General features: G+C 46.4%; 1 long non-coding RNA gene across 1 annotated transcript in view; it reads right to left on the bottom strand.

The window, feature by feature from the left end:
• The window catches only part of LOC137431353 (uncharacterized), a 59,727-nt gene that overhangs the window by 14,933 nt on the left and 32,439 nt on the right, over positions 1–12,355 (bottom strand). The window lies entirely within an intron of this gene.

Genomic DNA, 12,355 nt, shown 5'->3' with positions numbered 1-12,355 from the left:
AAAGAGCAAAGCCCAGCTAGGCACAGAAGCATCCTATAAACCGACACTATATCTACTGCATCAATATTTTTACGACAAACGGGTGACCACAACCGATTGAAGCAAGCAATACAAGCAAGGCCTGAATAGATGGATATAAATATCTACAATGCTTATTTTCACTGATCACTTTACAGATGTCTGTCCCCCTTAATAAGGACGATTTCAGTTGGGTTTTAAAGACCAATCTTAAAGACAAAAATGTGTATTCATTATGGTCTATTTTTGAGGATAAAAGAAACTCAAAAAGCATTTTCCATAAAAAGATTAATTATGTCTCTTCCATTGGAATTGTAAACGGTGAATTTCAAACTGAACCTACAGGGCGGTGCACAGAAGCGGTTTTTTTTAATCATAATAAATACAAGGCGCAGGGAGGTTAAATTTGCTGCACATGATGTGCAACGCATGCAGAGTAAAACAAGTGTTCATTTATGTCCGTATGATGTCTAATAAATAAATAAGATATAAGCACACCTGACACTAGGCCGAGGCTTCAGACTTTGGCACGCTCACGAGGCTGCACCGTCGAATAAACTGTTCCAATCCGTCATTTTTGACGGGCTTTTTACTAGTGTGTGTGTATGTACATATATATATATATATATATATATATATATATATATATATATATATATATATATATATATATATACAGACTTGGCATTTAATATGGAATATTTTTTTGTGGGGGTGAACTTACTTTTCAAGATGACTTAGAACCAAAAGTTCATTGGAATTATGTTGAAATTATTCTAGATTTTGTTAATGTGACCTTTAAAAGAAACAAAAACCACATTTGACATTTCGAAGCAAATAAATTGATCCTTGAAAGTGATGTAAACTGATATCGAACTCAATTCATGGACAGTACTGTGTTAAACTTCTGTACCTTTTCCAGAAGTATCTCTTTATTTTGCACATTAGCGAAATTTTTTTTTAACAAAAACAAAAGTTAAATTACGACTGGGATTACGGACAGTAAAATTACAGTTCAGTACTTCGTGTAACCCCCACGAGCATTCAGGAGAGCACGTACACGTTGAGCCATGCTGTTCACGAGATTTGCCAAGGTTTGGACAGGAATCTCTTGCCATGCAGTGACAATAGCCTGCTGCAATTCACGTACAGAGGTCGGCTGCTGGTCCAAGTGGTCAATTTGACGCGTTAATTCTGCCCACAAGTTCTCCATCGGATTCATATCCGGGGACATGGCAGGCCACTCCATATGCTCTACACCACGGTCAGCAAGAAAGTGTTGGATCATGCGAGCACGATGAGGCCGTGCATTGTCATCTTGGAAGACAAAGTTTCCTCGAAAGGCTGCACGAGCAAATGGAAGCAATGTTTCTTCCAGAATGGCCCTGTACTTGAACTGGTTCAGGTTTCCATTCAGAACAACCAGGTCAGTTTTGCCCCCTGCATGAAAAGCAGCCCAAACGGTCACCCCACCACCTCCAGCTTGGACTCTTGGCACAATACAATCTTTGTTGTAGGCTTCATGCACTTGTCTGCACACTCGGATGCGGCCATCTTGATGATTGACCAGAAATCTAGACTCGTCACTGAAGAGCACGTGATTCGAGTGTCCTGGCTGCCATTGACGATGCTCTCTGGCCCACTGCAATCGGCGCTGGCGGTGTTTTCTGGTCAGGCGTGGCTTTCTCAGGGGACGCCTGGCACGATAGCCTGCTTGAACCAGTCGTTGGTTGACTAGCCTTCTGGATGCAGGCACATTTGTCAGTTGCTGCCACTCAGCCCTAAGCCGATTAGCTGACTTGGTACGGCCATTGCGGACTAACCGGTGCAGCTGGCGATCATCCCTCCTTGTGGTTCTGTGGGGACGTCCTGGCCTCGGTATTGGAGTTGGGACACCCCTCTGAGCATTTCGTTTCAGGATCTTTGACACCTGACCTTGAGTGATGCCATACTGCCGAGCAATAGCACGCTGTTTCATGCCGTAATTTCGTAAAGCCACCACTCCATGACAAACAGCATTGTCGAGTTGACAGACCATCTCCAGAGGAAGCGGCAATAACTTTTGGAGACGTGCAGCAGTTGTTTTCCACTAATACAGAACGCAACAACCCTTGTATACCCGACTGTGAAGTCAATCATCAAATGCACCTGTCCGTACATTTTGCCATGCCACCTGTGATATAATCCTGTTGTTGACTTCTTGCTGCGACAGACAATCAGTGACATAGTTCTTTTAACAAATAAATCACCAAAGTGTAAAAGAAACTCACCAGATTGATATACTGAGTTAAGAAAATAAACCCGTCAAGAAAAAAAAAATATTCCATATTAAATGCCAAGTCTGTATATATATATATAATATATATATATGTGTGTGTGTGTGTGTGTGTGTGTGTGTGTGTGTGTGTGTGTGTGTGTGTGTGTGTGTGTGTGTGTGTGTATATATATATATATATATATATATACAGTCACGTGAAAAAGTAAGTACACCCCATGTAAAGTTTTGACTTTTTCAACATATTTCAACATACAGCTATTTGATCTTCATTTCAACAATATTGATAGATAAAGGTGATATAATATAACAAATATAATGAAACATTTACATTTTGTAGTCCATTGTACAATTAAAAATAAACAAAAATGCAAATTTTGCATTTGGAAAAAGTAAGCACACCCCTACATTTATCACTACTTCAAATACCTAAAATTAGATTCAGGTTCACCAGCTCAGGTGCAAATGATGAGAACATCGTTGGAGAGGATCTTGAAGGAACCTGTCTTATTTAAACCTCAGACATTTAGTTTGGTTTGCTCTTTGTTGTTGACGTGTGTGGCGTCACCATACCGAGATCAAAAGAGCTCTCTGAGGCCTTCAGAAAGAAGGTTATAGATGCCTACGAGTCTGGGAAGGGATTTAAAAAGATCTCCAAACAATTTGAAATCAATCATTCGACTGTCCGGAAGATCATCTACAAGTGGAGAAGATTCCAAACAACTGCCAACTTGTTCAGGCCAGGCCGCCCCAGCAAGTTCAGTCCGAGAGCAGACCGCAAGATGCTAAAATAAGTCTCTAAGAACCACAGAATGTCATCACGGGACCTACAGGTAGCTTTTGCCACTGTTGATGTCAAAGTGCACGAGTCTACCATTAGAAAGAGGCTGCACAAATTTGATCGACATGGGAGGTGTGCCAGGAGGAAACCTTTGCTGTCCAGAAAGAACATCAGGGCAAGACTAAATTTGCCAATGAACACCTAGGCAAAAACCAGCACTTCTGGAACAATGTGCTCTTGACAGATGAGTCAAAGGTAGAGCTATTTGGCCACAGTACCAGAAGACGTGTTTGGCGAAAACCAAAGACAGCATTTGACCACAATAACCTGATACCAACTGTAAAGCATGGTGGTGGAAATATTATGGTTTGGGGCAGCTTTGCTGCATCAGGGCCTGGGCAGATCACCATCATAGAATCCACTATGAATTCTTCATTGTACCAGAGGGTGCTTGAGGATAATGTGAGGCCATCTGTTGGAGAGGTGAGGCTCAACCGAAGGTGGACCTTGCAACATGACAATGACCCTAAACATACCAGTAAATCCACCAAGGAATGGCTGAAAAGAAAGAAATGGAGGGTTCTGGAATGGCAGAGTCAAAACCCGGATCTAAATCCCATCGAAATGTTGTGGGGGGATTTGAAACGAGCTGTGCATGCAAGAAACCCCTCAAACATCGCACAGGTGAAAGAATTCTGCATGGAGGAGTGGGCAAAAATTTCTCCCAGTCGATGTCAGAGACTGGTAGACAGTTCTAAGAAATGCCTACTTGAGGTTGTTTCTGCCAAAGGGGGCAACACCACCTATTAGAGCCAAGGGTGTACTTACTTTTTCCACATGCGAAATTTGCATTTATGTTTATTTAAATTATACAATGGACTTCAAAATGTAAATGTTTCATGATATTTGTTATATTATATCACCTTTATCTATCAATATTGTTGAAATGAAGATCAAATAGCTGTATGTTGATATATGTTGAAAAAGTCAAAACTTTACATGGGGTGTACCTACTTCTTCACGTGAATGTGTGTGTGTGTGTGTGTGTGTGTGTGTGTGTGTGTGTGTGTGTGTGTGTGTGTGTGTGTGTGTGTGTGTATATATATATATATATATATATATATATATATATATATATATTTATATATATATATATATATATATATATATATATATATATATATATATATATATATATATATATATACAGATATATATATATATATACATACAGACTTGGCATTTAATATGGAATATGTTTTTGTGGGGGTGAACTTACTTTTCAAGTTGACTTAGAACCAAAAGTTCATTGGAATTATGTTGAAATTATTCTAGATTTTGTTAATGTGACCTTTAAAAGAAACAAAAACTACATTTGACATTTCGAAGCAAATAAATTGATCCTTGAAAGTGATGGAAACTGATATTGAACTCAATTCACGGACAGTACTGTGTTAAACTTCTGTACGTTTTCCAGAAGTATTTCTTTATTTTGCACATTACCCAAAAAAAATTTTTTTTAAACAAAAGTTAAATTACAACTGGGATTACGGACAGTAAAATTACAGTTCAGTACGTCGTGTAACCCCCACGAGCATTCAGGAGAGCACGTACACGTTGAGGCATGCTGTTCACGAGATTTGCCAAGGTTTGGACAGGAATCGCTTGCCATGCAGTGACAATAGCCTGCTGCAATTCATGCACAGAGGTAGGCTGCTGGTCCAAGTTGTCGATTTCACGCGTTAATTCTATCCACAACTTCTCTATCGGATTCATATCCGGGGACATGGCAGGCCACTCCTTATGCTCTACACCACGGTCAGCAAGAAAGTGTTGGATAATGCGAGCACGATGAGGCCATGCATTGTCATCTTGGAAGACAAAGTTTCCTCGAAAGGCTACACGAGCAAATGGAAGCAATGTTTCTTCCAGAATGGCCCTGTACTTGAACTGGTTCAGATTTCCATTCAGAACAACCAGGTCCGTTTTGCCCCCTGCATGAAAAGCAGCCCAAACGGTCACCTCACCACCTCCAGCTTGGACTCTTGGCACTATACAATCTTCGTTGAAGGCTTCATGCACTTGTCTGTGCACTCGGACATGGGCATCTTGACGATAGACCAGAAATCAAGACTCGTCACTGAAGATCACGTGATTCCGGTGTCCTGGCTGCCATTGACGGTGCTCTCTGGCCCACTGCAATCAGCGCTGGCGGTGTTGTCTTGTCAGGCATGGCTTTCTCAGGGGACGCCTGGCACGATAGCTTGCTTGAACCAGTCGTTGGTTGACTCGCCTTCTGGATGCAGGCACATTTGTCAGTTGCTGCCACTCAGCCCTAAGCCGATTAGCTGACTTGGTACGGCCATTGCGGACTAACCGGTGCAGCTGGCGATCATCCCTCCTTGTGGTTCTGCGGGGACGTCCTGGCCTCGATATTGGAGGAGGGTCACCCCTCTGAGCATTTCGTTTCGGGATCTTTGACACCTGACCTTGAGTGATGCCATACTGCCGAGCAATAGCACGCTGTTTCATGCCGTAATTTCGTAAAGCCACCACTCCATGACAAACAGCATTGTCGAGTTGACGGACCATCTCCAGAGGAAGCGGCAATAACTTTTGTAGACGTGCAGCAGTTGTTTTCCACTAATACAGAACGCAACAACCCTTATATACCCGATTGTGAAGCCAATCGTCAAATGTACCTGTCCGTACATTTTGTGACGCCACCTGTGATATAATCCTGTTATTGACTTCTTGCTGTGACAGACAATCAGTGACATGGTTCTTTTAACAAAGAAATCACCGAAGCGTAAAATAAACTCACCAGATTGATATTCTGACTTCAGAAAGGAAACCCAAGTCAAGAAAAAAAATATATTCCATATTAAATGCCAAGTCTGTATATATTGTTGCGGATCTTGACGTCGGCCCTCCCTTATACAAGGGGGGGGTTAATCCCCTTGTCCTTTGATCTGGCCGACAAGAGTCCTGGAAGTTATAACGTCCTTCCCGGCGCGGCATTAGGTAGGGTTTTGTTCGGCCTCGGGATTCACTACTACCTAACTACTAACGCCGACCGGAAACGAGGGAATAACTCCCGCTCGAACCACGGATATGATGGGATATGCTGAGCGGATAGCAATCTGCGATCCGAGCTGTTAACAGGTGACTAAACCCGATTATAGCGGTTCCGAATCGTGCCACACTTACCCAATGAGAGAAAAGACATGCGATCGGATAAGAGGAAACCCGGGAAATAGGAAGAACAAAGCAATTTATTACAAACGTACAGAAGGAAGAGGAAACGAAAGAAATGTACAAGATAGAAAGAGGAAGGAGAAGTACACAGGGCAGTCTTAATTGCAGGCTTAACTTATTCCCTGGACAAACGGGCCTGTCTCACACACACAGACACTTACACGGGGATTGCTGAGATGGTAGGTTGATGGTCACCAGCGCGTCCAGGCTCCAGGCCGGCTCCGGTCCAGCGGATGAAACCCGGCAGGCAGCTCCACGTGTAGTGTGATGCGAACGGATAGTTATAATGACGGGGGGGGGGGCGGGGGTGAGGCTGGTACTAGCGTACGTAATAGGCGCACCACCTGCGTCAAACGCCCCCTCTCCAATGTCCTTCTTTGAACTCCCAATGCCAGCGAGCCGAGCCCTCTTTGATCAAGCTCATATACTCTCGCATTCTTCGTAATCACGACAGTCCTTGGCCGTCCTTCTTTAATCAGCGCCAGCGAGTAAGTCCTCTCAAATGTGCACTCCCAATAAGTCCTTTACCAAGCGCATCCCAAGAAGTCCTCTTTTAATCAATCTTTCACTCGAGTGCTTAGCGAGAGTCCTCTCAAAGCCAACCTTCCAACGAGTCCTCTTTAACGAGCGCTCTTCTCATCAGTCCTGTAAAAGGGCTTTGTGTGCTCGCCTTTATAATCCAGCCAGAGATCGCTCTGCATGCCCAAAAGCCATGCCTGTCAGGCGATGTCCCTCCAGCCCTGGTTGGCTGGTTCTTGCTTACCAGCCCCGCCCTGATGGCTGGGTGACGTGGCCACACCTTCTTCCTGGCGCTCCACCCCCTTTTTCCGGGCCTCACCTCGTGGCTTATGGCGGCGTTGAGCGAGCTTACGGGCAGCTGAGGCTGCTGCTGCTGGCCAAGGAGCGCACCAAATTGGAAAGGGCCATGGGGCACAGACTGGGGAGTGCGCTTAATGGCGTCGATTGGAGGGAGGCTGGCAAAATGGACGGAATGAACGCAAGGGGGGCTATTCTTATTTGATTGACGCAACGCAGATTCAACTATTGGAAAATGCCTTATCTAAACACGTACTAAGGAATAACTGACGTCCTATGGTGGCCTACGTGTTGCTTGTAGCCTATCTATGGGGTGCTACCTTTAACCTTTAATGATGTGATATTTACCAGAAAGTGTGGGTTTTCAAAACCGCAACACTGCACCCCTCCTTTTGCCAGCCTCTATCCGAGCCGAAACATCAGGACTATCTTTTACATCTACATGTGACACTTAGGTGTAGTTACCCTCTACTTTTAACCTCACCCCGAGTGCGACAGTTTTAACACTAGATATGTCCCCCCTGCTGCGTTGTGTCCTACCTAACTGACTCACACCGACAATTAACCGAATTACGGAATGGTTTTCAAACTACACATTTAAGCCGGTGGGGAGCATTATTTACATTACACTACTAATTATTTACACTGTAACCCAGGACCTGTCTTTTGTGGGAAAAAGAAAAGACTTTTTGAAAAGACGAAATGCCAATTGCAATGCACTGCACCGATACACCATACACCCATATGCACAATAAATGCACCATAATAATTTTAAAAATGCATGAAAAGCACAAGCATGAAAATGCACAAAAACAAACATTTTAAAATAATAAATGATGTCTTCTGGTGCTTCTCTGCTAGGCTGATGTATCCTGGCTTGATCTTCTTGCTTGATGTTCTGATTAATAAAAAGGGCACAGACCGCGTCCGCTTTTTTATTTATGGCCAGCAGGGCCAACTCAGGTGGTCCGACTGCTGGGGATTGATGCCACTTAAAACAGTGGTCTGCAAGCCAGATACTGCTGGCAACAATGGTCTGTCCCAGCAGAGGTGCCAGGCCACAGAACGTGTGGTCCATAGGTGCCAGGCCACAGATCGTGTGGTTCAAAGGTGCCAGGCCACAGAACGTGTGGTCCAAAGGTGCCAGGCCACAGAACGTGTGGTCCATATGGTGTACCGGTGCAGGCAGGCATGCAGGCAGCAAGGTGCAGGCAGCAGGAGTGCGGCCGCACAATTCAGGACACCTGCACACTCCCCTCACACAAAAGACAATGGTCCATGAGTGGGGAGGCAGACAAAGCAGAGGGGCAAGGGTACACATCAAAACAAGGCAATGCGACATGAAGGGCATGGGAGAGCGAGCTGGGAAAGCTTGTCCCTAGCCGTACGTCACCCCCCATGTCAGCCTACTCTACCCTTGCCCTTCCCCGTATTTACACTTTTTACAAATCCGTCTCTACTGTCTCGTCCCCCATATCTCCCCTAATGCCAAATTCATTACCAATCCCTCCCAAGAAGGAAGGGATGGAATCACATACAATGTCTCACCCACGTCAAGATCATGCGTCTTTTCCATTCAAACATTTGCCAAAACCTGGTGTGGAGTCCTATCACCTCGGTGAGTGGATGCGGATGGTGTGAAGAGATTTTCTCCTAACTATACTCTAATTGACATTAACACAGTTACACTACCCGGGGTCTTGCCCTGCCAATCCATTGGCCATCATTACACTATGTGGTTCTAAAAACCAATTCCCATTGCCCATACTGTGGTGCTCTCCCAATTTGGGGTCTCACTCCCCCCATTTTTCTCTCTGTGCCCTCGCACAATTTCGGGGCTCGGTCGTGTGGCTCTCCCAGCAGGTCTACTTACCTGCGCACCTCCGCCACTGAACGTCGCCACCCGAGCTTGCCTAGCTCCTCACCCTAATCTACCTGGGGAAGGCCCTCCCTGGCGCTTACCCCCTAGATGCCCTCTCTGGCATTGGGCTACCCGGGTCCTCTCTTTAGGATTCTCGGGCCCCGCTGAACTCTACACAACTCTACCTGGCTCCCAGAGCCGACCTGCGGCCTCACCTGGCTGACAGACTACCAGTGGCGGAGTGCTCATTTAACCATACATTCCTACAGGCTCACATGCCCAGCCATTCCACTTCACTTATGCACCCCTCTAAGCACTTCATTGCTACTACACGCACCACAGATGTCAATATCCAACCAATTTACCTACTCCCTCTACCTAACTTTAAACTACCCTCCCCGGGTATTCGTGAAGGGGTCCCTCCTCCCCCCATCCACTCCTTCGCATCATACACTCCACGCCACGTATTCCACACTACTCACTCCACACCATTCATTCCAGACCATTTATTCCAGACCACCATTCTCCCCTTGCACACCATGCAAGTCAATCACTCAACACAATGACACACATCCTCAATACTCCATTCATACACTTTCACACACACACACATCCTTCTCGAGCATTGCCTCTCAATTCCTCATTTCAAGCCCATGCACACGGTGGTTCCCACAATTACACACACACATCCTTCTCAAGCATTGCCTCTCAATTCCTCATTTCAAGCCCATGCACACGGTATTTCCCACAATTACACACACACAGCATCATCTGACTAGCTATTTCCCCTAATATTAGTGCTTCCCTGTCATCCCTTATACAAGCACATCCCTCGTCATTATCATCCATCTCATCTCTCTACGTCCCCACGACTTGTACAATGTCACTACTTAAATCACAAGTCTCCTAAAGTCATTTCTCTAGATTCTAACATTATCCTAACCCGCCCTCGGCGAGCTTACACTGCCAAACCCCATAAAACTACTGCTCCTTTGCCCAAATATGAGGGATGGTAGAGCTATCATCCCTCTACATCACTATTTCTCTTTGTCCACTACTCTGAGCCTCTCGTGCGGGAATACATTGTCCTTGCAGCTCGGCTTCGCAAAGCCGAGCAATGTATATGGTGGTCTGTCTCCTGTAGGTTGGGTCTGTCCGGCATTTTCGATTCTGGGGAGGAGGCATACTCGGACCGAGGTTCCAGGTGCCATCCCGGTGTGGAGCCCTTCGGTCTCCGGCCCGATGACCCAACCTTTCCCGGTCGGAGCACCGCGCCCTCCAGGGGGCGAAGGTCCGACCTGGCCTTTCTCCCCTGGAATCGTGCCGGTCGCCGCTACGGCGCGGCACCGACCATACAGTGCGGAGCCCGGCCCGAATCGTGCACGGCGCTCCTTGCAAGGGCGCCGCGGCAACGATCCCCGCCGTCCCCCGCAGCACACAAAGCGCACAACGCCCCGAGAGCTCGCGTCGGCTATACGTCGGCCTAAGCGCTGCCCCGGTCAGCGTCGATGCTCGAGTCGCATGCTCACACCACATGTTCCTTTTCTCACTCGCACAGCCCATACACTCCCTTATCACACACTCCTCTGTTACACACCTTTCGTCCACGCACTCCTCCTGTGCACTCTCCCCCGTTACGTACTCCGTAACCACCATGGGTGTGCACTCTTGCATCCACCCACTCAGCGTACACCTACCCACGGGTGTGCAATCTCCTACACACCCCATTATGCGCTCTGGTATGCATCCTCGCACACTCTCCTCATCCATCTCCGGTGTGCATCCTCGCACACTCTCTCCATCCATCTCACTCTCTGTATCACACTCACTCCCACACATACACTCCATTGTGCATTCTCCCTCGCTTCCACACTCTGTAACACACCCGCGCTTCGGTGCACATTTTGTTCTTACACGTGCGCCATTTCCATTCACACAGCGCACCACGGACCTTCCACAAGCGCCCGGGTGTCGCCGGGATACCAAGCGCGCGAAAAATCCTTTCACGCCAAACCGTTTCGCACCATATACAGCCCGGCTTACCTTCGGGATCCTTTTCTCCACACACACCTGCAAACTTTCATTTTGGTTAGGAAGTACGGCATCATGATGTGAATACAGACTTTGTGCATACTACATCTTTTCCTCCTGCGAATGCTCTTCTAAGTCCGCCGTCTTCTGAACCCTGATTTCCATTATAATTAATTCATTTTCCTTTCCCTCGACGACCGCTGGCGCTAATAAAATTTTATTTTCTACTTCGGTGGTCGTCGGCTTCTCCATACCCCGAGTCGCGATTTCTATACCAGTCCACGTGACTTCGCTTTGCTCCAACTCGCTCTCCCCGCGCTTCTCAAGTTGCGCTACCCCGTCGCATACCATTGTGCCCCGCTCGACATGCGGTCAATGTCTCTCCCAAATTTTTGTATGCGGTCGCTCATTCTGCTTCCAAATTTATTTAATTCTCCTTTCCTTTGGTTACTTTGCGCATCCATCTCAATTTTCAATCCCCCTAATTTGGTTTTCCAATCATTTCTCAATCCCCCAATTTGGTTTTCCATATTACTTAACCCTTCTTTCATTTCTTCCCTTGATTTGTCCATCTTTTCATCTATTTCTTTACTTTACACCATGAAGCATGCCCTGATTTGCGCCATGAAGGCTTGCATGTCGCCCACCCCCATTTGCGCAGCGGGCACGGCCCTCGCCGCCATCTTGCTTGCCTGCAACCCCCACTGCTGCATCCTCTTCAGTCTCCTCTTCCATCTCTCCCAATTGTCCCACTTCTTCCCGGGGGTCCTGGATTGCCTCTAACCATTCCTCTTCTTCTACCCCCACCGGCATCCGATCGCCTTGGCTATCCATGGCACGATTCAAATTTGGGTGTTAATAAAAATTTCCGCCGCTCGTAATTTTGACCAAATTTTGTCCAAAAGATGAAAAGATTTGGTTCGGGTCCCAAATCCCACTCCCCGACACCAATTGTTACGGCCAATATGCACAATTGGTGTCCAAAATTTGGTCTAACAAACTTAGTCCCAGGTTACAAATCCCCACTCCTGACTACTAATTGTTGCGGATCTCGATGTCGGCTCTCCCCTTATCAAGGGGGGGTTAATCCCCTTGTCCTTTGATTTGGCCGACGCGAGTCCTGGAAGTTATAACGTCCTTCCCGGCACGGCGTTAGGTAGGGTTTGTTAGGCCTAGGGATTCACTACTACCTAATTACTAACGCCGACCGGAAACGAGGGAATAACTCCCGCTTGAACCACGGATATGATGGGATATGCCGAGCGGATAGCAATCCGCGATCCGAGCTGTTAACAGGTGACTAGACCCGATTATA

This window comes from Myxine glutinosa, chromosome 1 (genome assembly GCF_964187855.1).
Source record: "Myxine glutinosa chromosome 1, kmMyxGlut1.1, whole genome shotgun sequence".
Classification (NCBI taxonomy): domain Eukaryota; kingdom Metazoa; phylum Chordata; class Myxini; order Myxiniformes; family Myxinidae; genus Myxine; species Myxine glutinosa.
Note: the sequence above shows the minus strand (reverse complement) of the source record. Positions and strands in the feature narration are given on the sequence as shown.